Here is a 22,656-nt window from a genome sequence, read left to right as displayed (position 1 = left end):
GGGTATACTAAAAGACCTGGAATATTATTCAGAGAATTTTTCTGGCATTTATTAGTTGTCAGCTTTTGGTTGAGAAGCTATGTCGGAGGATCGAATAAATAGGATACGGCATAAGTAGTATAAAAATTGTATTGTAAGTACGGGCATTTATATCTAATAACTCATGTGTCGGCCGTGATTTAATACGTTTTTAATCCTCAATTAGCTTTTAGCACGATATATTACAATTTCTATTAACCTTTTAATTTATTCGCGTTACAGAACGGATTATACTGTGCAATTAAATAAATTAATCTAAACGTATATCTAAATTACCGTAAACCCAATTAACCTAACTCTCATCTACATCACGTGCCAGTTAATTGCATTTTATCTGTCGAGAATATCGTATGATAAAATTAAGATCCTTCCTGATACAAATCTTTTTACTTATTATCATATATTTTTGCTTGTCCATATCTCTCTTCTCTGTTTTTCATGTTTAAAAACGTTCTAAAAATCTTTGTATTTATATAGGATCGTGGTTACCATTTAAATACGCGTACATAAACTGGGGCAAATTGTATGCAAAAGATATATACCAAAACATACGCAAATACATACATACATACATAGAGTAGATTTTCGACGAGTGGTAGTTCGCGAAAAAGAGGGAATGGCGGAATGTACTCCTACTTCATCTCCATAGCAAATATTGGATCGTCGGATATATACTGAAGATTTTGGATATTGCTAGCACAACATCCTCCGGCGTCGCTTTCGATGTTCCTTGCGATAGAATCAACAGCCTTATAAGGTTGACCTCTTATTTTATTACGTCGATGTAAGGGCATATCCGCGAATCGCGGACAATCACGAATCGACTGTGCGCGAAATCTTTAAACTTTCAACTTTACTATAATCTACTATAATCAAAAAATTTCAATTCTAGAATTTTCTACATCGATTTTTTTTTTTTTTTTTTTTTTTTTTTTTTTTTTTTTTTTTTGAAGAAAAAGAATTATCTTAATATTGTTCATAAAATTTACAAATGAAAGATACATAGCAGGTTTTAGAACAATCTATATTATAATATTATTATATTATTGCATCAATTATGGACTTAATGTAATTTGTAGAATATTGTTATGTATGTTGATATAAAATGAAATCTATTACGAATATAAGCGAATATTCTAGTTATTTTTAGTTCAACGATTAATTTAATAATTATTTGATATAAAGTATCGCTTGATTTCCAACATACTATTGTCGGCTAATTAAGCACTCTCGTTAAAATAACAAATATCTGTTCCGTGTGATGCAGTCGCGGCTTAAGTCGAACAATTAATATTTGGCAGACAGTTGCATTAGTGTTGGTGTATTAATTAGTCCAATTTAATAGGAAATGATGCTTGTTAACGGCTGTTTCGCTGATAATCGGTTATTTTTTCACGCTTGCACAAATAATAATATGGTTCGGAATCGAAACAATAATGATCGCGCGCATCGGTCTAGATATAATTATTACCGCCCCGCAATATCGTTTGCTCGTTACGCATTCATCTATAGCTAGCTGATGTAACGCAATAGTGTGTATCGCCAAAATTGTTCGATCCGTACAATTAATGCAAAATTGCACTTGCCCCTATAGGCCGCTCGGCGATTTTGCGTAGAATTTATGCCCGCGATAACTCGAAGGGCAATTTGTGAAACGCATAAAACGCGATCGAAGTCTATTTTTAATAGGAGTTTTGATTAATCTGATCATCCGAGTATAAGTTGACTGATAATTTATTTTTTTTTTTCTTCTATTTGTTTTCTATTCATGATCTGGTTGGCAAACGATAATCAGATCGATCCATTTAGAAATTAGAGAAACTCGAGAATAATTTCGAAACTTTACGAAAATAGTTTGAATTATTAGATTAATTTAAATTATTTAAATTAGATTTCTTTAAATAGTATCCGTGAATTCCTTTAGTTTCGTGATTTTCTTTGACAATGTGCGATTTTGTTACCTGCGAAGATATATATATATATTTTCCGTGTAGCTGAATAAAATCGTTTTCATTAACGGGAGATTTACGGGAGATGTGAATCGAAAGGGAATAGATAAATTATACTCCAGCATCATTCTTTGTTCGCCCCGACGTTCAAGATGTGCGAAGGGCTGCAGTTTCTAGGTTTTTTTTTTTTTTTTCCCGGATACGTGACTCGAGAGAGACCTCCAGTTTTGTCTTCCGAGAATTGTCTCCACATCCGGAGACTAACGCACCCTACCAAGAAACGCCCCTTGTCTCGTGAGTGTCCGATCGTGGCACGTGACACGATGCAGAATGCACTTTCGAGCGTATCCCCCTCCAACAAATTGGAAATTGATTTCTCTCATAGCCATTGTCCGTTCTTCGCGCCGATTCCGCATGAGTAAATCGCCGGTGCGCAAAACAGTGTCGTCGTTCAAGCTCGATAATTTATCGGCTTTACGGTCGGAATGAAAGCTTCACGTACGCGCGCGTGAGAAGTTGGAGAAACGGCACAATGTTAGAACTGTCGGGAACTGCATTTATTCTCCAAGAAACGTTCTGTCAGATATTATTCGCCCGTATGTTTGCGTGAAAATGCTTTCATTGAAATATTGCGCGACTGTTTATTTTAACGTTTCCATTGCGATTATACTCGCAGGAAAACGCATGGTGGAGCGGCATTGTCATTTTTCTACGTGGACAGTAAATATTTGCGGTTGAATATGTGCGCACAATTATTATTAATTCGAGGTTTATCCATCTATGTATTTCACGTTATAAACTTTAATTCATGCGATAAACGTTTTTTTTTTTTTTTTTTTTTTAATTACGCGACTCACCCACGACATTTTATGTAAATTGCTATTATTTATTTAATATAAAAATAGTCTTGTGTGATGGTGATATTGAATTTATAATAATTATTTAAATGACAGAGACAGAGACAGAGAGAGAATGAATTTTTATAAAATCATTCATTGAAGCGCTATAAGAAATTTGACGAAATTGCAGTGGAAATATCGATGACATGGTGAACTCGTCAAACACAGACGAATAAATAGCTTCTTGAAATGTGAACGAAAAAGGAAAGAGAGAAAAGAAAGGCTCGAAGTAAGAGAAAGAGTCAGAGAAATTGTAAAATCCGAGAGAAATATTTTCTCGTCTTGCAAAAGCATCGCGAGACAGGAACGATTACCGGAATTTCGGTGTAAATGCGGAATATGAGCATCGATCATCTCGTAAGAACGTAATAATTTAAATGGTCGAATGAGCCTCGAGCGACAGTCGTATTTTTTATCTTCTGTCAGAAAATATAACTCCAAGCACGATCTTTTTCTCCGCTCTCGGGATACCTGTCCGTTTCGCGTTTTCAAAAGAGACAGCATTTCTTATGTCACTGCAAAATTGGCAAATTTAAGCAAAATATTTGTGCGACGAATTGCATATCGATTTACATTTTTAACCAGATGTTATTTTGAAATACCGGATGTTAATTTTTCTCTCGTGACACGATTATGTGTACATGAGAAGCATATCACCTGTTTAATTAACTATCAATATCTGACTAGGTTACAAGTTGCGCAGTAGTAGTAAATTATGTACATTGTTCCATATCAAAATCAATTAATATCAAAAGAAAATCATAAATATTTTTATACTTTTATAAAAATACTACGCGTAACGTTAATAACTCATTTTTTTTTTTTTTTTGTATAAAAAATCTATACTTGAATTAGATTTTGTTGATGTCTTTCGTTTTCCTGTTTCTTTCTCGCTCTTTCAATCTCTTCTATTTTATATGGAAAATATCTTTTCTTTTATGCGATGAAAGTTCCACGAGATCCAGACCGAAAGACGCTCTTATTTTATTTTCTCTCGTTTTATTTCGATTTTGATTCGCAAACAGAGCACATGCAGATTATGCGGTGATGCATTTCACAAATTTATGAAGTCCGGCATGAGGCGTACGAAAAGGTCCACGACGACATATATGTACGGCCGGTCGACGAGGAACAAGGAAAGCGGAAGAGAGTAGGCGGACAGGAAAGAAAGCGGAATAGAGTATGCGGTATGAAAATGTAAGGACCGTGAGATGTAAAGACTGCAAATTCGGAGGGCTTTTGTTCTTTCGCCTCGCTTTCCCCCCCCTCCCCCCCTCCCCCGTTCTCGCACGAGAAAAATTCACGGACTTAATGGTCTCGTTTATTATTTCTTATATCTCGGCCGTTCTCTCTGTAAGAGTCTGGTCAAAAAGTCAGTCACTTTCTATCATTCTGTCTCGTTCCTTTTTTTTTATCCTTTTGTGCGAATTATCTTCGCGTGTCTTTCTCTCTGATATATACATCGATCGAAAAATACGTTTCGTAATTCATATATTTAAATATTTTATGTGTTTCGAATTCACCGATATATTTGCATTTCTTTTCCGAAAAATAAATCGTAAATTTACGTATGCGATCATCAACGATGAAATATACAATTGTTCAAAGATTTCTTTCGAGGAAATAAAAATTGAGCTACGGACGGGAGAGAGCAGGAAGGAAGTACGAATGGAAAAAATGAGATAGCGCGAGAAAGTAACGGGAGAGTGCGCAATAATTTTCCAGGCTGCTTGACACCCCTTGCGAATAATGCGAGCGAATAAATTTTTCTGCGCAATTACAGATTTTTGCCTCATTAGCGTCTCGTTTTTTAATTGGCCGCACGCGTGACACGATTGCGATTTTTGAACAATAAAAATGTGTAAAAGCTTTGGAATTTTTGGAGAAGCGTACAAATACCCGCATAAATTGAGTAAAATGACACGAGAATAGCATAAATAAGTGAAAGGGAAAGAGTCCGGCAAATGTCCCGTACGATTCTGGAAAAAAAACACAAAAAGAATCGAACGAAACTGGAACGTCGCATCCCGGATGTAAAATGTGATGCTTTTACACATCGTGTAGAACGGGTCGCGACAACACCGCGTTGCCTTTAAATTTCAATTCGGGGATCAAAGAGTTCCTGTGAAATCAAGCGGACGATTCCGCGGTATGCAAATACACTGTAGAGAACGCGCAAGCTAAGTTTACAAGAACAAAGAAGAGAGAAAGAGATATCGAGTAGGAGAGAGAGAGAGATCACCGGCGATGAAACAAAGAGCGAGCGAGAGACGAAATAGGGAGCGAGTCAAGGGAGAATGACGGGACAAAAGGTGATCTTCTAAAAAATGGGGTCGTAAAGTATTCCACTCATATCGTATCCTACCTTTCCACCCTCCTTTCTTCCAGTAGCGCGTTCCTCCAGTAGCGCGCTCGCGCACATATTCGCCGACGCTTTTCAACCCTTTCCTCTTTCCTTTTCGTAGTGGCGGGAGAAGGATGAGCAGGGGAAGGAAGAGAGATGGAGGGAGGAGGAGGAAGGGAGAGAAGTCGATTTTTAATTTTCGCGAGATTTTCATACCGGTAGAAAGGCACCCCTTTGTGGCCTCTAAGAAGGATCGCCCGACGTTGGATTCTTACGAATGGAATAATGCGCCCAGGCTTGGGCTGGATTTTCTTGGGAGAGACAGGGCATAATAGTCTGGCCTCCCTTCGTTGCGCGGGGGGGGGGGAGGGGCGGGGAATGCTTTTGCCGTATATTGTTTGCAAAGCGTGTCGTAAGATACTCGGTGCACGATGAGAAACTGTCGTGGTCGCGAACGCGATCGATATACGGTCTGACGCGCGAGTCTCGTCTGATAACGCTATTATGAAGCATACAGCTAGTATGCTACCGAAGACTGTCGGGCACGATATCGCGTTCACTTTATGCGAGAGACCGCAATTAATAAACTATATATTAGCAGCATGGTTTTTTTGATTAATTTAAAATCGATATTTTTAATTTAAGAAAGCAATTTCTTCTCTTTTCTTTGCTTTCTCGTTAATGAGCGATCTTAATATGTGTCATAATTTAGATAATAGTGCATAAATAACACAAGAGAGTTAAATTTGAGATAATAAAAGTATCGATATTTCATTAAGAAACTTGTAACTTGGCGGTTGATTATAAAGATATTTAAAATTAAACATTTAACATTTGCAGCGAACATTGATCTACTTTAATATTTTTTTTATTAAAATAAAATAATCGATTTTAAATCAAGAGGATTGTAAATGAAATATGATTTGTTCGAAAATTTGAAGATCTTGCACAACTTAAATCACAGAGTTTTGCTCGATACATTTTAATGCGCGGCTTGTTTGCCGGATGCGATGTTTCGAGGTTTTCTCTCCTTTCATGCTTGATTCAGCATAGCAGCATCTATCTGTGCGCTTGTGTTGCGATCCGAGCAGAATCCTGAAATTTTTTCCATTTCCAGTTCTGTTATTTTAATGCGATAGAAAATGTAACTGCGCAGAAAGCATAGTACGCACAAGAAAATAAGCGCCAGATAATAGAATATATATTTCTGCAATAAAATATACAATATGTGCTTTTGAAACGTGAGACGAATGGAGCGCGCATTAAAATATATGTATTTATATTATTGTTGTGCATAAAGCAATGGATTTTTGTACTAAGAAATCTTTAAATTTATCAATGACAGGAAACATTAAATTTATATTCTTTGTATTCTTTTATACGAGATCGAATAGGAAAAAAATGATATAGAGTATAAACGTGTTTCGCGTAGTCTATAACACATGAATGCTAATATTCAAATTTTAATCTGTTCCGTTAAATTTACATTGGCGCGACGGTCTTGGCTCGGTTTGACACGATAAGACACTTCGAGGCTGTATTTCAAAGTCACTCGATGGAAACATTGGGAGACACATCTACCATCGGAGCGTCTTCGCGTTGAAATCGCGTTTAGGAGACGTTAATCAACGTTAATTACCTAAGCGATTATCGGGTAGACTTTGTTAGCAGCGGATAGGCGGGTGGTAGACTTTGTTAGCGGCGTGATTTCCTGAAATTCTCTTGATACTCATCTCGCACATCTCGCGAATAGATGTGCTTCTAAATTTAATGTGAAAGTATTTTTAGACCAATTTTTTTTTCGTACGATTTGTAGATATTTTTTATCAATATTATCATTCTATTAATTTATTGATAGGTTTGACAAGGCAATGTGTAATAATGAAATTATATATATTGCAAAATATTTTTGGAACTTGTAGTTTGATATCCAAGTTTTTTTCTGTGTGCATTATTTGTGCAGTATTTTGCAAAATTTGTAAATGATTATTTTTAACATAACTCGAGAATAAAAAATTTTATTCTAAAATTTCAATCATCTTTCGAAGATAGTTTTATATTAAATAAATCCGTTCATTTTACGTTAAGTACAATTTCTTCTTTATATAAATTTAATGCGCAACATATTAAAAGCGTCATACTGTTCGCTCAACGAGGAAAATAGTTATTCTAAGAGCCCGTGGCCGTATATCTCCGCTAGTCAGGCAAGAGCTAAGGAGGCTGCGCAGCGATCCATTCAGAAAATACGCGACACCGTAGTGCTTACGGTAGCAGCGCTTATAAACCAGCAACGCCAACCGCATTACCGCGTTGCCATCCCGAGACATGCGCATTTTCCAACGGCGGCGTCTTGTCTTAAAGAAAATGAAGGACGTGATTTATTAACGCTCTCCAAAGTTACCGCTTAGGCGCTATAATGGCATCGCCGCAATTATTCTAAATCAAAGTTGCTCGACGAAACATTTCAAGCTTACACATTCAAAAATGCACATCGAAAAGTAATCAATATGAAATTTATATATATGTATATTATATACCTGTACAAATCATGAGAATTCCATGAGGAATATTTGGTTATGTTAAAATTTTTTTAAATTTATTTTTCACATCTTTTTTATTGGATTTTTTTTTTAAATACATATCTATTAACGAAAATATATTGCTTGTAAGTGATAGCAAATTGTACTATAATTCTCTTGGAAGAAAATGAAATTAAATGATAAATTTTAATATTGAGAGTCATAATATCGAAACTTAACGATCGAAAGGTAACGAACGTGTCAAGCGCCCTTGGTTATACGTCCTTGGAAAGTTTTAGCGCGTAAGAGCGCATTGAATGCGCACCAATTCGTGAATTTGCGCTTAGAAACGGGGGCACGTGTCTCGTTATCGCGGATGGTGCTGGTCTTCGGTATCCGTATTCGCCGATAACTTCGAGAAGCGCGGACGTGACCTTAAATCGCGAATTGCGATGATTTTGCAGTTTTGCGGATATAAAAGGGCGGCTTTCGCCCTTAGAGATTGAAGGCTCGCGTATCTCTCTATCTAGCGATTGGCGCGACTGCGAAAGAGCGTGCGACGGTTCACGGTGCTCACACCTGTCGACCCCTCTGTGCCCTCCCCTTCCTCCTCGTTTAATAACTTAAGCCTATTAACAGCGAGTGCCTTCGGTCTTGTCCCCGGGGACCGTCTCTCCCGCGTTTTTCTTCTCTTTTTTTGTCTTTTTTTAGGGGGCGGAAATCACGCGAACACTACTTTTTTTCGGTTGGGTCGCGGGAAAAATACTCGATTGCTCTCTCTCTCTCTCTCTCTCTCTCTCTCTCTCTCTCTCTCTCTCTCTCTCTCTCTCTCTCTCTCTCTCTCTCTCTCTCCTCTTTTTATTTCCAGCGCGCGACGTTTATTAGCATCCGGGGTGCAAATTATTCGTCGGCTATTATTACCGTTCTCTCCGCCCTCGATATCACCGGGAATGTTTTCCGCAATTATATATATTCGGGGTATTACTATTATTATTATTATCATTATTATTATTATTTAGGGAGTGTTCGGTCTCTTCTTTTCCGGCAACCGCGCGAACATTATTTCGCATCTTATCTTTTAGTCTCCAGCATATTTTGCCGGTATATTACTTTCTCAAATACAATTCTGAACTTTTTCCCTTTTTTTCTTCTTTGATGAGAAAATGGATATATAATAAGCTATAACGTGTGCTCTAGAGATAAATTTATTATTATTATTATTATTATTTTTTTTTTTTTTTTGAATTTTATTTTATATTATATAGATATTTTAATTTGGACGTTTATTGTACATAAAATGAATGTTTTCTTGCGCGAATTATAATCATGATGTAAATTAGAGGTTGGTTAAGGAAAGATTTGGTAGAAAACCATTTCACATTTTTCAGAATTGCCGCCATTCCTTTTTGCTCGCGAACATTATTCTTTCAGTAGTAACGTGGTCCGCGGGAAAAATAATCATTGTCCCCTTTTTTTCTCTTCTTTTCTACGAGTGTACTGCGTTGATTAGCATTTGCGTAGTAATTTACTTTTGTGTTTCCATTACATACGCTACTCACGCTACGCACGTTCATTCGCCTTCCTTTTTCTCATGCCTTCTGTATGTATATTCGTCTTCGTTAGTTAAATCATTATCGTTTTATAGCTCTGCATTTCTGTCATATATCCGCTATATATGTGAGATGCAATTTTTTAACCGTAGTATGCAAAAAAAATCTATTGAAAGAAACGATACTTCCTATTTTTCTTAATATACATATATACTTTTGTATTTAAATATAATTATTTAAATGAAAATTTCTCTCCCTCTCTCTCTTTCTCTCTCGTATGGTGTGGGGGGAGCAAATAAAAAAAATTTCGATATAGATATCTTTTAGAATTTTCTACGTAAAATCGGTGAAGGAAAGATCATTCAACGAAAATATCTTTATGAGAAGAACATAATTGTGATTAAAAATTTTGAAGTCGTTTGCGGTAGATTAACAGATGCGAATTCCAAGAATCTTTGCAATAGCTACGAAATTCTCCCCGCTTTTAAGCTCGCTGAGGTTGGAGAGATGTCGCGGGGACCCTCGCGTATGTGCGTTTGTGTGTATGTGTGTGATAAGGCGATTACTCTTTCTATTTTTTCTGCTAAATTTATGCCATCAGCACAGCGGCGCGCCGGCAGCAGCAACAATATTTTCGTTGTGCCACGGGCAGAAAAGCAATTATCGTGCTGCGCGCGCTTTCTTGGCACCCGGGCTACAAAGCGGATAAGGATCGGAGCTGATTTCCGGCATGGGAAAGGGTTTTACGGTCTGTCCCGCTAATTGAGGCAGGCGCTTTCCCTCGGATGTTAAACACGACGAGTAATGGCTTCTTACGCGAAGGCTACACAATCCTGGTAACGCGCTCTATTGACGTACGTGCTGTTTAAACGTCACGTGATTCTCTTCCAACAACGCCTCTTCTACATTTTTTTTCTAGCGATGTAACTACGGGCACATTAATTTCTATATAAATAAAGTAACATTTGTTTTTCCATATCAAGCAGAAACGGTACAAAAAAATACGGATATATTAGCGTAACGCTTTATGTATATATATATGTATATATTATTCTTTTTTTTTTCTTTTCGCTAAAACGTGCACTATACATTTGTTTGAAATGTATAATGTGCAGAAGTGCAAGCGCACAGACTTATTATTTTGAATCATTTGTTTCTACGTGATGCTAAACAATTTCTTTAAGATTCCAAAAAAAATCGCCCTCTTCTTTTTTTACAAGCATCTCTTCTTTCTTTTCTTTTTTCTTAGATATTGCTGTAATTTTATGAAGTTTTTAAATTATTATAATCCCTAATTTCTGCCATTTTAATTGTATGGAATGATGGAGATTTTAATTTTTCTAAAAATGTGTGCAATCTCTCTCTCTCTCTCTCTCTCTCTCTCACTTGAAAGATAATGTAGAGAAATGTGAGACACTCCGTAGACGATTTTTGTAGCAATGGCAGGTGGAAGGACTTGTTAAAAATGGACACGGGTACGAAGCGCAAGTCGCCTTTCCTAGTTAAAAATAAAGCATTGTCTTCTTTTCGCGAGGTAGCGCGAGAGAAATGTAATTCGTACATACATATACATAACGCCAGCTCGGCAGCATTGACAATGGAACGAGCCTGGATTATGTATATCTTGCATCCGCGACGGCGTGAAATTTACGACGGGCATGCCGACGCCGACGGCGAGTGGATTTTATTTTTGCTCGCGAGCTTGTAACTAGGAATTTATTCCGGATTTCATTCGTTCTGGCCGACTGCGCTTCGAAACAGCGTCCGTGTATATATATATATATATATATATGCGCATGTGTACGTATGTTACGTATCTGTTCTTCGTATGCGTGTATGTATAGGAGTACAATCGAATTATCAGCAACCATGGGGAAATCCTTTAATACCGGCACACGAATTTACCCTTCCCGATCGATTAATTCCCTATGAAATCACCGGCCATCCTCGTCGTGGATTAGGTCTCGATACATACGCGTACACACACACACATATATATATATATATATATATATATATACACGACATACATTACCGTGTGGGCCTAGTGTACACGTATATACGACGCATGCGGAATCTCGATGCAAAATTAACGAAGAAGTCCGCGCCCGAAACCGAAGGGACGATGCATCCTGCATAATCTCATTTCGCTCGCGCCGTCGTATATCCACTCGCTTGCTCGTTTTAATGAAGTTATAACATTCAATGAGAAGTTATGTGCGCGATCGCGGCAAATTTGTTTCGTGCGGTAACCAGTTCCGGCCGGTTCTCGCGGATATTTGATTATCCGCTTCCGCCTCGGCTATAGCGGGGGAATTCGCTGCGAGAGAATATATATATATATATATATATATATATATATATATATATATATATGTATGTATGTATATGTATATTCAACGGCTTGTCTCAGACGTCGAACGCTCTGAACCGCAACCGCTGGAAGTCGAGTTATCTAACAAGAATAGCGGTTATTTTAGCGTAGGGGAATCGATAGTGTTCCAATTACGCGATTGAAAATTGATGCGACTTGGGAAAGTTGGACTCCAACAGGATAAAATATATATTCAATGAAATCGCTTCGATTAAACTAAATCTAACAATTGCAAGATATATACAGTTAAATGAAAGAAAGACAAAGTATAGGTATAGGACGTATATTTATTTCCAAACTCGAACGTGCCGTCTCGATTTAAATTGTTTTAAAATTAAGAATATCCCATAGTAATGACATTCAATTCAAACAACATTAAATCGTTTCTTTTAAAGAAGTTTTCGTGACTTTACAAAGATTTTAGACGACAACTCGGTGAATAAAATTGCCAATTTTTACCTCTTACTGTTATACAACCTTCGACGAGAAAAGTTTGAGAATAAATCCGAGAAAATTGCAATGCTCCGGATATAACGCGAATAATTAAAAAAAAATCTACTGATTTTGTGCGATCATAAAAGAGGAACATTATCGCGTCTATTCGGCAGTTGGGTAAAATCGAAAAGACGATCACGGGAAGTGGGATCATTATGCGGCACAGCGTACGAATTTTATATACCATAATTGCACACCGCGCTTATAAACGCGTATATTCGAGCAGGTACGCCTGTTATATGTGATATCGATGTGGAAAAAAAAAAAAACTGAATAAAGGGAGAGTAAGAGCGAGCGGCGCTGTTATAGAAGACGTTCTTAACCAAGATAAATTCACGCGATTAAGGGTAAAAAGAGGCAATAGTGGTTGGCGATAGGACGATGAAGTAGGTAAAAAGACTCGGGGAATCGAAGAAGGTAAAGATGGACGGTAGAACTGCCGAGTACGAGAGGGGGGCATCGAAAGCGGGATACATGCGAGATAAAGAGACAGAGAGAAAGGCGATGCAACGAGAAACCCGAGGAGGCGAAGAGGAAGAAGCGGGGCGACGAGTAAATAAAATATTCAGGAAGCTCGGAGCCCCGGGCGTTTGGTGTCTGCTCCAAGTGGTGGTCGGGAACTGTCGGGAGAGGGAGAAACGCTGGGAGTTGGGAGCTGGTCGGACGTAGTAGACTCGGTGAGGCTGAAAGTTCGGCGGGATAAACGGTTTGGTCCAGACGGAGCGGAGGAACCGCTTGCCGCGACCGCGTATATAGGAGGATGGAACCGGCGTGGTCCCGGGTTTGGTTTTATCCCGTGGGAGATTCTCGGTGTTGTCCGAGACAGTGAAGAGAGAGAAAGAGAGAGAGAGAGAGAGGGGAGGGCACGTGTTCACGTACTCCTTCTGTGCTCGGCGTTCGGGCGTCGGATGGTTGCACCTGCGGTTCGAGACCGTCTTGCTTTTACTCTCCTTGTCTGCCTGGACCGTTCGATGTCTCACGGGGCACAGTGTGTTCTCGCTTTGGTACTCTCGCGATTCCTATAATGAAAATTAACTATAATAAATACGTATACGCGTTTAGCAGTTTACGCGGTTGTAGCAAAGCAAGTTTCTCCCTGTAATAATTTAGAAATCTTATATTTAATATGTATATAACGAACGTTTCTCTCTAATCTGTTAAAAAATTTCTTATCTTTTTTTCATTTTGGTATGAAAATCATTTCTTTGATTAAACAAAAATTTTATAATACATACAAAAAAATCTCATTATTATAAATATTAAAAATTGCACTTTTATAACATTTCTAATAAAGAATATGCTATCTAACTTATTCTTAATACACCATATGCATATAAAGAATTAAACAAAATTCTCAAGTCAAGGAAATAGTAGGATTGAGTGTATTCTTTGAAGATCGATTGGATTTAGGAAAGATATTACAATCTTGAATTTTTTATCTTTATTTATCTTAATATTATATTAGGAAGAGAGAGAAAAAGAAAGAGAGAGAGAGAGAGAGAGAGAGAGATAAATTCATAAATATTAATTTAAACGAGCACGAAATATTTTTCTTTTTAATATAATAACGATTAATTTTATGAAAAAATAAAGATCGTTAAAAAATATTAAATGCATTAAGTTCGGCGCCAGTGACATATCGGTTAATTCCATGAGTTTGACTTGGCATCTACGGCAGGATTTCTTGACTTTGAATTTCACGCGAAGCTGCCGGCTTAAAGCACCTCGGCATGCTACCCAGCCGTCTTCGATCCTGCATCTCCTTTCGACTTCGCCCTCCTACATAAACACTAAGAGAGAATCGCGGGATAGAATCGTCGGAACGACGATCTTTCAAGGGAAACAAGGTACTTCGACACTGCGGATGGAAAGCTGCCGACGTAAGATCAACAGAACTTAATGAAACATTAATCGAAAACGCAAAGATTAGACGCCCGGAAATCTTCTTGCAAGTGTCAGAACTATTCTTGTTGCGAGATGTTGAAATCTCCGGATTTAACGTGTCAATAAACACGGCAAAAATTAGTCGGGGATTCATTGAATTTAATGATCAATCGAATTGAGAATCATCAATTATATCATTGAATACAGATCTTTTCGATTTTGATTAACATATCAATAAAATAAGAGATAATAAAAGATCGGTCATTATTGTATATACAAAAAGATCAAATCTTTTATAATTTATCTAAAACAATAAATTTCGATGCACACAATGGTATATATAAATTTTTATCGTAAGATATAAATCTGAATCACGCGCTGTATCTCTGTCTTCGCCCGTAAAATATGCAACTATTTCGCGAAGTCGCCTTTGGACCAGATCCGAGTAAATATTGTATCGGATTGGCATTGTGGGAAGAGTATCGCGGTCTCTCACGGGCAACTTTGTTCGACGTTCGAGTTTCCGGCTTGAGCCATGACTCTTGGTGCAACCGCACGATCTCGTCTGTGGTCACGAGTGGGAACTAAATTAATGGATTGGAGGCCACGCGATACATTTTCTTGTAAAGGACAGGAAAGGATGGACTATTGATCTTAAGAAAATATGTTCGATTCGGGAATTGCGATCCTACGAAATTGCATATTTCCCACCCGGATATACCTTTACATTATTCTTTACATCTATAGCATCTTTACCTGACCGACTTTAATTAAGTAACTATTCTTTTCTATTTCTTTTTTCTAAATCTAAATTACAGTCATAATTATGATTAACGCTTTCCCATTAAATTTATTCAAAATTTCTTCAAAGATTTATATTACAAACACAAACTCTCTCTAAAACACCATATGCATATATATATATATATAATAATCATACGTAACATTATTGTATTATGTATACATTGTATACGTTGTAATTTTAAATTAAAAAATATTACATATTAGAGAGGATCGAAATAGTTTCGTAACATTGCGTATAGACGGGATGACGCACATTTTCACGTGCGTGAGAAGTGAGCATTCTCGTCAGACTTAAAAAGGGCGTTGTCGACCGTGGAATAATTCGACGATCTCGACACGACGCACGATAATCCGCCGTGTCATGCGGCGCAGGGCAGATAGAAAGGTGAAAGTACCGGGGTGGGACGACGCGAATCGACGCAAAGGGTTGAGGCGGAGCAAGCGCGCAACGTATATACAGCGAGGATTATAATAAGCCGAGCCGCGCGCGCCAAAATTTATTTCGTTCTCCATTAATAACGGCACTCCGGACAGCCGAAAGGGCCAACGTAACCGGCACCCTTTCGCCACGCGACGTTCATTATTACCATCCCAAAGGGTGGCTGGTCCTCCTGTTCTCAGAGTCTGCTCGCTCGCTATTAAGATTTCAAACATTATTCTAAACACTCTTTTATTCCGATTTTGCACGAATAAAATAAATAATTAAATAAAAAGATATAAATAAATAAATAATAAGTAATTTTGTACGGCTTTTATATCTCTTGTTTTGGTCTTTAAAAAGCAATGCAGTGATACGATAGAGATTTTTATTATTTTATTATTAATAATCTGTTCAACGATTATATCATTCAATCATATATATTTCGAGAAATTAATTAAAAAAAAAAAAAATATATATATATATATATATATAAATATATGTATATATTAATCGTATAATTTTTGGGAAGATCCTTATATATGGTATTTTATATATAAAAGATCTTTTAAAACTCTATACTTTATGTTAAAAAAAAAATCTACGTATTAAACTTTGATTATATAATACGATTTTTTAAGAGGGAATTGAATTTTTAATACGAATTGAGAGGCTTCTGCGATCGTTATTCGTCGTCGATCTGTCGACAGTCTGTCGTTATCTCGCTCGTTAATAATCCGGTTCGACGATCGATTTTGAGCGTGCGCTCTCCGAGATCGGTCTTGTTAGCCAATCGTTTCCGCAATTGGCGGTATCGCGGTCAACACCGCTCGTTAGAAGCGCTTTTGCGCTTCTCGAGTAACGTTCTATCATCTAATTAGTCTAGCCATTCGGTCGCGAAGGATCCGTACTCGCATTTCGCGATCGATGTCACGAGATACTCGTCCCGAGATAATTCACTTTTCAACGATAGTCGCGCGGAGAGCATTCGTTGTTCGCGCAAGCTCTTATCAATGCGGCGCGACTGCTGCGTATTATGTTTTCGTGGGGCGGAGGGGGAAGGGAAGGGAAGGGCATTAGACGGGCAGAACAATAGAGTGAACGCCGGCAGTCGAGTTGTTGAACCGTAATGTCGATCGTGTACGAGAGGCGTTGATTGCGATTACTCTCGCGGGTAATTACGCAACATAAGCACGCTTCTCGCGAAGTGCAAATGTGCCTTTATCGTTGCTCCGTTACGGTTAATCTGTACGTCGGGTGTCTCCGACGAGTGATAATAACTCCATGCCGCGGCGAGTAACTTAAGTTTCTAATCAATACGGTGTCTCGCTTCATTTGGAAATACATAGCTATATTAATGGATTTACTTGTCCGCTGATTAGATAAGTATCTCGATTGTATTCTCCCATGACGTTTACATCGGATATTGAATTCTCGAACAAGCGACAATTTCAACGTTATCACTTCGATAGTCGCATACGCATGTAAATTGCATTATTGACATGATTGAAAGAGCCATAGAAAAAAGATAAACTCAAGCATCGAATAATTTTGCGACTAAATTAATAACGTATAATAATCGTTTTAGATGATTAATAAAAAATTTTGAACATAAATATATTTTATACGTATCTTAAGACCATGTTGGAGCGACTCGCTTAGCAAGCGAGTAACTTAGTCAATTCCGGTTATATCATCATTTTTAAGTACTCAATGAGACTAGTTCATTCGGATGCTTACGCCTTGTTAGCATCGAATAGGGAACGGCATTATGAAGCAGAGCGTCTCAGTGGAATAAAGTGTTTGCGGTCATTCAAAATGTATTCATTCGATTTTAATGCTTAAATAGTCGAATGGACAAAATTAGGCGCGTTGTATTGGAATATAAAAGAGTTGAATGTGTAGATGAGAATTAAAAGAGTGGAAATTAAAGGAGAAAATAAACAAGCTTTACTTTAACGTCAAACTAATTTCTTTACACATACATGTACGTATGTATACAAGCTTGCATTTATATTTACGAAATATTAAATGGGATGTCATATATTTTCTGTTTTAGTGTAGTAAAACTGGCTGTGGAAGAAAGTTAGGCCCAATCGATCGAATCCACGGTGCAGCAAATTGGTGCGTTGGGAAACAGGTATTTATAATAATGGAGTGTAATGGTAAACGTGCAATTTGCATGCTACACGTTATGAGCAGCGAGAGAATGCGGGGCATAATGTATAAACTTTAATTACGTCGCTTCAACTCGAAATTAGAATTGTACTTAAGTTTTAATTGGATCGATTGTCATTGTTATAGTATAAGGCAAACTTGTGCATCATGATTGGCTTTTCAATTTTAGAGTACTCGAATTGCGTTTATGTTTCATTGAAACTATGCAGTTAGCGAAGAGAGTTTCGTAATAAACGTAATAAAGTTATGCAAAATGCAGCCCGGCTCGCTTTAAAAAACATCTTTGATATTTTCAAGCCGATGTAACCGATATACAAAAATCATAATCCACATAGCAAACTGCGACGTAGCATCGTCTCGTTTCTGAGGATATTATTCGCTACATTTTTCACGCGCGCTGATATCGAAGATTTCATTCTGCGGTTTCCGTCCGAAAAGATGGCGCGAGACATTCTCAGAAACCTGTTTCAGTTTTCGATCTGTGAATGGAAAGTCTATTTTAAATTCGTACTCTTTTCCATTTGCGCGGGAATAAAAAACGCGTAGTAGAGCGCGTTTACGCTTCTATCTAGCGATAAATGGAATATACATAAAACCGGAAATAGCTATGTTCACATATCTTTGAACAATTTTTTTTTATATTTTCCACGCATGTACGTATCCGTACACGCGAAAGATGTAGATTCCATTCTCGAATACGTATCGATTTTCCGTTTGCGCGCGAGAAAGGAATGCGGAATATGCAGAAAAGCATTTTGACTCTCGATCTGGATGCACCGATAAAAACTATATGAATAGTAGCGCTACTTTCCTCATTTTCAATCGAATTGGGTCTTACGTTATTCGTTCGCATATATGATATTATGCACGTTCTTCAACGATTAAGATTCTTGAATAATTTCCACAATAATTTTCCGTCTTTGGAAAAAAAATGGTACGCGTAATGTGAAAAAATTTATTTTCGATCCATCGGACGTTATTGTTTGTCGAAATAAGAATAGTCTTTTGGCGCGATCGGGAGAAAAGTTGCCGCTGTAAAGCAACACGGGTCGTCTTACTCTTACATTGCGCATGATGATGTTTCCGCTATGGCGCTCTTGTTGCCGACCGTCACGGACCGACAGATGCATACTTGCCGTAGATATTGTCTCGCGTCTGAGGCAGCTGGCCGGGAATATTGAAATATTAATAGAATATCGATGAGAGAGGCGAGGAAGCAACGAGAGAAGCCGAAATTCGGTTACGGCGGCTCGCCGCGGGCCGGGCCGGTCCGAAAAATTTCCAACATCGACGATTATAACGGCCGTTTTCGCATTACGGTTCTGTAATCGAATTTTTTACACAGACGCACACTTGTTGCGAGAACATTGTTCGCGGCATTAGACTATACGCGGAACATTGACGACGATTGAAAGGGGTGAGATGCAAATCGGATCCGTTGCTCGCGGCGGCGGCGGCGGCGGCACGATTAGCAGCGCGCGATATCGATCGAACGCGAGCAGGTTTCAATTATTAAACATGCGTTTAGCACGTCCGTTCCTGAGTGGCCCGTATGTTTTATCGCGAGAAAACTTTTCGAGTGGTTCGTTTCGGGGGATATTTTCGAGAGGAAACGGAATGCAGAATGAGTTCTGCATTCATGATATGAAGCGCGTTCAGAGTTAGAAAACGGAAGAGGATAATAATTTGTAAAGTTTATCTATAATATATAATAGCGTGAGAAGGCTGTATGGAAGAATTGTATGGCTTTGATCTAAGTTCTATAATTAATAGTTGATAATTAACGATAGCTAATGACACATTGAAAAAAAAAAAATAGATAATCGCGACGCGAGTAACATTCCTTGTATCGTGTTTTAATGCTAGGGATTATCGCGAATATCATGACGGGCTGTTGTTCGGACATCGCGCACGCTGACTGATCGCAAATCTGAACAATGCGCAGATGGTCCGATTTTGTCAATGGATAATCTTGTTGATTTCACAAGATACAGAGTAATCGCGCACCGTGCATATTGCGGACGGGAGGATTCTATCAGATTCGGCTCTATATCCTTTGTTACTCTCCACTTGCGTGCGTATCCTCGGGACAAAGAACCAACTGTTACTGCTTTTCGGGGGTTCCTTAAAAAATTCTAAACTCATTTTCTCAACGATAACAATTTTATCAACGACTTGCTTTTACTTCATAGATCATTGCGCGAATTGTAATTAAGGCGAGAGAAAGAGAAGATTGAATTAACATCCATAGTTTTCTGATAAGCTGCAATAATGCCTGAAGATTCATATAAAGAAGGAAAAGAAAAATATAGAATATTAATATGGTGTATGGTTAATCATACATAGTATTGTATAAGCGTATACATAGGAGGTTTTTCATAATAATACGACTGTGTTAAAATAATCGATCGCGCTCCGCAATCTCTCGGAACAATCGCGATGTAGCGGTCACCTAAGCTTCGCGACGACGGCGTCTTCCGCAAACGCGTGAACGCTCCTCCCTCCTCGCTCCTCGTTTCCCTCGATGCATCCCCTCTTCGGAGATCTCGATGGAGAATCCTCTCTCCCGTCGTCGACTCGTGGCTCGTGGCGAAACTCGCTCGGCATTCGGCGTCAGCGTCTTGAATGGTGACAAACGGCATGCACCGCGAAACACACAATCGCGCCGTGGTGGCTGCGACTGCAAGTACGATCGGATGGACGGCGAGGGGGGTTGGGGGGAGAGGCTAGGAGGGAGAGGGTGCGGAGGTTGACTGCAGCGCGCGAGCAATGCGACTATGCACCCCCCCGGTAGCGACGTACAGTTGACAGAAGCGCTTACGGAGGCGAGAGAGATCGGAGTTGGCCTCTCCATCTTCATCCTTCTCTCTCTCTCTCTCTCTCTCTCTCTCTCCTCGCAACCGCTCCGTTTCCACGCTCGTGCGTGCGTGCGTGCGTGCTTGCGCGCATTCAAGCATACGTGCTACACGGGGTAGCGCGCGTACACACGGGTCGATTGCGTGCGAACGTCCCCGTATGCGTAAATTGAGGGAGTAAACATATGTGTGCAAAAGAGAAAGAGAGAGAGAGAGATGCGTCAGATTCATACAAGAAAATTACATTGACATAATTAAATGAAGTACGAAACGAAATGCAGGGATTTATTATCGATCCCGTATCTTTTGTCTCTTTCGTTGGTTCGAGACATTTATATTTATCTCTTTCATATCTCTTTTTTTTTTTTAATTTTTTCATAAACACACTGACCGATCCCCGTTTCATGTTGCGGCTGCGCGAATAAGAAATGGAAATATATGAAAAAATGAAATGGTTGAAAAAGAGTATGGTGCGATGAGAAAGTAAGAAATAATGTACAAGATGTGCGGATTTCGAGAGAGGGATCCACACAAGTGTAACGCGAAAGACGATCGTATTTCTCCCGTGACATCGTTTTACGCGCATATGCATACAAGAAGGTAGATTTACGATAGTTGCGCGCTGATGCAAAGTCACAAGTTACAGTTTAATCGGAAATATATTGTCGTGCCGATTGGCACGAAATTTGTTTATCTAGCATATAAGCATTGCAATCTCGCGTTGTAATGTTTTATTAATTAAAACTTTTGGCGGAGTAAATTGCGAAATACTTAAGCGCAAGCAGTAATAAAACGTTGCGGTTGATGCTAATGAAACACATAGCGGAACGAACATCCGTAATAAGCGGTGGCCACCGAAAACGGAGCGTAACGGGCGTTGCACTCGTTATTTTGCGACGGTATATATCGCGAGATGTATTTTACAGTCGGAAGATATTAAACATTCTGGTCTTTTGCCATTGTACAGGACGTGGCCTGTAATTTTTCTAACGAGCTACACCGGGAACACGAATTTCCAGACTTTATTTTCGAGGATGCTGCCAGAACCGCATTTCACGCGTAATTAAATCTTTTAGAATTCTGTAATATTAAAGAATGACGCGTTCAAAATTGCTATTATTAAAATATTTTTATTCCATGGAATATATATCAGTATCTATTATGTTATATGTATAATCGCGCAATAATTTTATTTTTAATTATAGTCGATGCTATTTTAAATATGAATAATTTTTTTTTTAATTTAAGGAATATTGAAATTCAAAATAACATGATTGAAAAATAACGATGTAAAATAAAATTTCTAGAATTCATGTACTTGAAAATAAAACATCTTGTTATAGATTTTGCATATCGAATTTAGAAAGATACGCAATATAGAAAGATCGTCAAGTTTTGGGAGAAACAATTCACCCCAAATTACATATAATAAAAATATAAATATTTCGAAATTTGCTTGATTTTTAAAGGCATTCATTGATTTTTTTCCCGAATTCGAAACGATATAGCTTGTCTCTCATCGTCATACGCGACCGCGAATAGCGATACAAAATCCAAAGCCGCATCCACTTAAACTAGATCGGACTGAATTCGATGAAAGTCAACACAGAACTTTCCAACCCTTCCGCCCTCTTTCCGATTCGCGTCTCCGTTTCCCCTTTGCCCTCTTTGCCCTCTTTGCTTCCGTTTGCAAGTTGAAATGGTGATCAGTCCGCGGTGTCTTTACACGCACACGCACGTCCTTGTTGGAAAAGGGAAAGGGGAAGGGGAAGATTGCGCGTGTCCGTATAAGAGCATATGGTTTGCGTGCGCGTACGCGGAGAGCCCCGAAGCGTAGTCTCGACTCGACTCGAGCGGCTGAATCGATCCACCAGCTTTCTCCTGTACACTCTCTCTCTCCCTCCCCCGCAGAACCAGAGCGCCGAACGAACGAACGAACACCTATCGTACCCTCCCCCCCCCCCCGCGCCCCGCGCGTCCCCTTCGAACGCCCACCCTCTTTCTCTCTGTCTCGTTCTCTTTCTCGTCTGGCTTTCCACCCCGTGTTTTCCTCATCTACCTTTCTCGCTCTCACTCGCGACGCCGAACCATCGACCAACCTAGTCACGCGAACGCTCGTTTCAAAAATGCCCGGCTCTCGGCAATGTACGCGCGAACTTCTTCGGTATTTCTCTTCTCTCAGCATCGTTTCCCTTTTGCACTTGTCCCTTCCTTCCCTTCTCCTATCCCACCGCCTTTCGAAACACGTCCGAAGATTTTTTGCAATTGGCTAGTTCTTATGCTTAAGTGTTTCCTCGAATTCACTTTTATTAGTCTTGTCTGAGGCCCGAATGGCTGAATACTATTGA

General features: G+C 38.7%; 1 protein-coding gene across 7 annotated transcripts in view; it reads left to right on the top strand.

The window, feature by feature from the left end:
• LOC138933807 (uncharacterized) overlaps positions 1–22,656 on the top strand; it is a 249,198-nt gene that overhangs the window by 48,530 nt on the left and 178,012 nt on the right. For 4 of the 7 annotated variants that reach the window (XM_070296807.1, XM_070296808.1, XM_070296806.1 and 1 more), the window contains exon 2: positions 17,335–17,415. The gene's annotated coding sequence lies outside the window, so the exon portion shown is untranslated. Of the gene's footprint in view, positions 1–13,859; positions 14,050–17,334; positions 17,416–22,656 lie in introns of those variants that run through there. The other 3 variants (XM_070296812.1, XM_070296811.1, XM_070296809.1) reach the window with 2 other exon arrangements.

This window comes from Polyergus mexicanus, unplaced genomic scaffold, assembly GCF_030449975.1.
Source record: "Polyergus mexicanus isolate NDT 795.1 unplaced genomic scaffold, iyPolMexi1.0 SCAF_6, whole genome shotgun sequence".
Taxonomy (NCBI): Eukaryota; Metazoa; Arthropoda; class Insecta; order Hymenoptera; family Formicidae; genus Polyergus; species Polyergus mexicanus.
The sequence above is the reverse complement of the archived record's forward strand: the minus strand, read 5'-3'. Positions and strand labels throughout refer to the sequence as shown.